Source organism: Myxocyprinus asiaticus, chromosome 12 (genome assembly GCF_019703515.2).
Source record: "Myxocyprinus asiaticus isolate MX2 ecotype Aquarium Trade chromosome 12, UBuf_Myxa_2, whole genome shotgun sequence".
Taxonomy (NCBI): Eukaryota; Metazoa; Chordata; class Actinopteri; order Cypriniformes; family Catostomidae; genus Myxocyprinus; species Myxocyprinus asiaticus.
The window spans coordinates 47,449,664-47,453,668 of record NC_059355.1 but is presented as its reverse complement, the minus strand read 5'-3'; positions in this window follow the sequence as shown (position 1 = coordinate 47,453,668).

The window sequence follows — 4,005 nt, the reverse complement described above, 5'->3', positions numbered from 1 at the left end:
AGGTGTGCGAGCCACCCCCTCGGAACTGCCTCGGGCCATCTTAGATTATCACTACACACTTCGACCTCTTTTCCATGATCGCTATCTGATCGGTACTGACAGGATCTTTCACCACTCATGGGCTCGCAGACTGGTTTGGATCGATTGAGTTTGAATCCATTCTTCTGTGTTTTACTCCTCGCCCATCTTTCAGCTTGCCCTCCCTTCCATCTCTTCTAAGGCAGAATGTTCTGGAAGCACTCTCTGTTAGGGGCAGGTTGATTGCTGGAGACCTGGTTTTAACTTTTACCTTTACTTTTCTATCTTTTTCAGGAAAGAAAGATCCCAACTGAGATCTCTTTAAAGGAATATTCCGGATTCAATACAAATTAAGCTCAGTTGACTACATTTGTGGCATAATGTTGAAAATTCATTTTGACTAGTCCCTACTTTTCTTTAAAAAATTAAGTGCCACACTGGAGGTTCCAATGTGGCACTTACAATGGAAGTGAATGGGGCCAATCTGTAAACGTTAAACATGTTAGCATGAGTTTAGTGTGATAAAAATCGCTTGCTAACCTTTTCTGTGTAAAGTTATCTCCAATGAACAATGAAAATGATAAAATGAGAACATGCAGTTACTAGAAAATTATAAGCTCTCCATGTCTTTATACCACATACTGTATATGGCATTTAAAATTTAAGTTTAAATCACTTCGATTTTTGTCTTCTTACATTAGACTTCATTGCATCTGTTGTAAACACAAGTGAATTTTAATGTCAAGTGTATTTTAAAGTCTACCAAGGCAAATAATAACATTTTAGAACTGTAACTGTACATAAATATTTATATATATATATATATATATATATATATATTCTCCCCAATTTGGAATGCACAATTCCCAATGCACTCTAAGTCCTCGTGGTGGCAGAGTGACACGCCTCAATCTGGGTGGTGGAGGACAAAACTCAGTTGCCTCCACGTATGAGACCGTCAATCCATGCATTTTATCACGTGGCTTGTTGAGCGTGTTATAGCGGAGACATAGCACGTGTGGAGGCTTCACGCTATTCTCTGCGGCATCCACGCACAACTCACTATGCACCCCACCGAGAGCGAGAACCACATTATAGCGACCACGAGGAGGTTACCCCATATAACTCTACCTTCCCTAGCAACCGGGCCAATTTGGTTCCTTAGGAGACCTGGCTGGAGTCACTCAGCATGCCCTGGATTCGAGCTCGCGACTCCAGGGGTGGTAGTCAGCGTCTTTACTTGCTGAGCTACCCAGGTCCCCATTGTATTTTAGACATTTTAATTAACAAAGCAACAGAGCCAGTGGAAATACCGTATGTGCAGCAATGAAATGCTCAGGAAACTTACTGACGGTTGAGTGGTTGTCTTTAAATCTTTTTGTGCCATTCAAAAAAAAGAAAAAAAAAGAAAATAAAAGAAAATAAGAAAAAAATGAGAGTGAAAAAAGACAAAAAGGAACAAATCTCTACTTTTCTTTTACTTGGAATGTAAACATTATGGACACCAGCAGTATGGTTACTGTCTCTTTAAGAAGATCATGCTTGAGCACATAAAACTATATTGACGACACTCTGTGCAGTTTGTTTTTCATTGAGTTTAATCCTTTGAGAGCTGTAAAGTCCCATTATTTTCATACTGTGTCGTGCAGTTGCATCTTTATGATTTACTTTATTGTCACAAAATAAAAGAATACTTAAAGAATATTGTTATTATTATCATTCTGCACTGCAAGGAATGAGGATTCCAGAGATTAACTCACTGAGATTATGAGACTACAGTAAGTATTGAATTTGTGATGATCTGCTATCTGAAGCACATTTACCCATTCAGCTAATAGTATCTGTTCTCACTGGATCATCAAACAAAACTCCGCTGCACACAACCCCGCAAACCCACACGCCAGAAGAAATTTGTGGATGCCACCCATTACTCGACTCTTGCCACCCCTTTGCCACCCCGGGCAAAAAATCCTGGACACGCCCCTGGGTAGAGACTGCATCCGCTATAATACCGAAACAAAATTCTTATCTCTTATAAACAGGATGATACGGACAGTTGTCAACTGTTATGTGACACATGACTGAAAGTTTATTAATCAACATGCAGACCTACCGGTCACTTTTTGAGCAGCCCACCAGGATTTCTCCAGGTCTTCCTGATTAGCCACTCTGGCCCTGCCTCAATTGTTTCTCCCAGTCAGCAATGAGAGTAAATGGCGAGCAAATAGAGACTTTTGCTTAACGTCAAATAAAATAAAATTTGACCTTATTTACTTTTTAAAAACATGTTCCTGGTCTTATTGTGCTTAATAAATCAGTACACATTATTTCAAAGGAAAAAAAAAAAGATTCATAATTTTACAAGTAACAACGTTCCTTTTCAGCTTACATCATCTAGGCTGCAAAGATTACTGGTTAATGTTAACCACACCCACTTTTCTATGATCTAATCACTTATTGCGGCAGTTCCAAGATGAAATGTCCTCTGTGTGGCACTAAAAGCAAGTAACGTTTTCTCCCGAACAGATGAGGTTATTAAGGTTAATGCTCTATTATAGTTTTAAATCTTACCTTACCTTACCTTAAACCTAAACCTAACCGATAGTCATTAAAAGCAAATGTGAGCTGAAAAACACAATTGCTAAAGCAACCACCTAATTTTGTGGTGCTTCTATGACAGTTTTAGCTCAAGTGTCGACTTGCATGCTCTTCAGGACTCGTACTCCTGTCTTTTGCATCGCAAGTGCAATGCTCTATCAGTTGAGCTACCGCGCAATTTGATCAGGCATGAACAAGCTTGCAAATGTAGTTGTTATGTAATGCAAATGTAAAAAAAAAATTCTCATTACAAGTCAATGCAATATAGTAAAAGTGTTTAGATGTAATAAGATATCATTGTGTGAGGAACAGGGCGAAAAGTGTTTATGAACTGATAATCTGCTGTTTTACTCATGATTTGTGTGAAAGTGAATAAAAGTATTTGTTGTTTTAGCGTCTCTACTGTTGCAATACGTAAAAGCCACGTACAAATTTTGCAAAAATGTTGGTATAACAATGTGATTCTATGACACCAGGTTGCCATTTTAGGAGAAACATCCAATAAGAGTATCCATGAATGAGCAACCTCTGAGCAATCACATTTTCCTCTGGGCTTTCACTTTCTTTCTGTCTTTTTCCTAGTTCCTCAACACAATGTAAGACTCAATTGGGGAGAACAGAGGATCTACAGCAATGCCAAACACACTCCATTGGTCTCCTCTATGCTCAGTTAAGCTGCTTGTGTGTCAGGCCTGTCTGTAGAGGAAGAAGGATCACTGCCTACTTCTCATTTTCAACACTGGCCACTTCCCAGGAATCAATACTTTTCTGATGGTTGGCTGCATTCGGAAGGGGTTCCTCATTACTGTTTCACTAAGGGACTGATGCTTAATGTGTCTAGGCTGAACAAGCTCTGCTCAACCTATTTATTCCAGTACAAAAAAAAAAACAAAAAAAAAAAACACATATACAGTTATAATATTACCGAGACTCAGTGGCTGTGCAATTTGGGTAATTTCAGATTGGACTGCTTTTTAACACCTGCATAAATGTGGAAAAACTTCAACCACACCAAAAAGTACTATGGTGGTACCATGTCGATCTTTAATGATGATGCTGTAGTACTTTCATTTATGATACTGAATGATTACCATATTCATGTATTTACATGGTCCTACAAAGTACTTCAAGGAAAACAAACAAAAAACAAAAACAAACAAACAAACAAATAAATAAATTTAAAAAAAAAATCATGGTAATACCATGGTACCATGTAAAGAACATACTAATACCAATATAATTTTTTTTGTGAGTGGGAAAAAAAACGTGTTTTTGCCATGGCAAAGTACATGCTCAAAGGACATGGTAATTACATGGTTATAGCATTTTGTTCAGTACACTATTTTTTTAAAATTGATTTAGGATAATTACTTAGAATCAATGGACCGT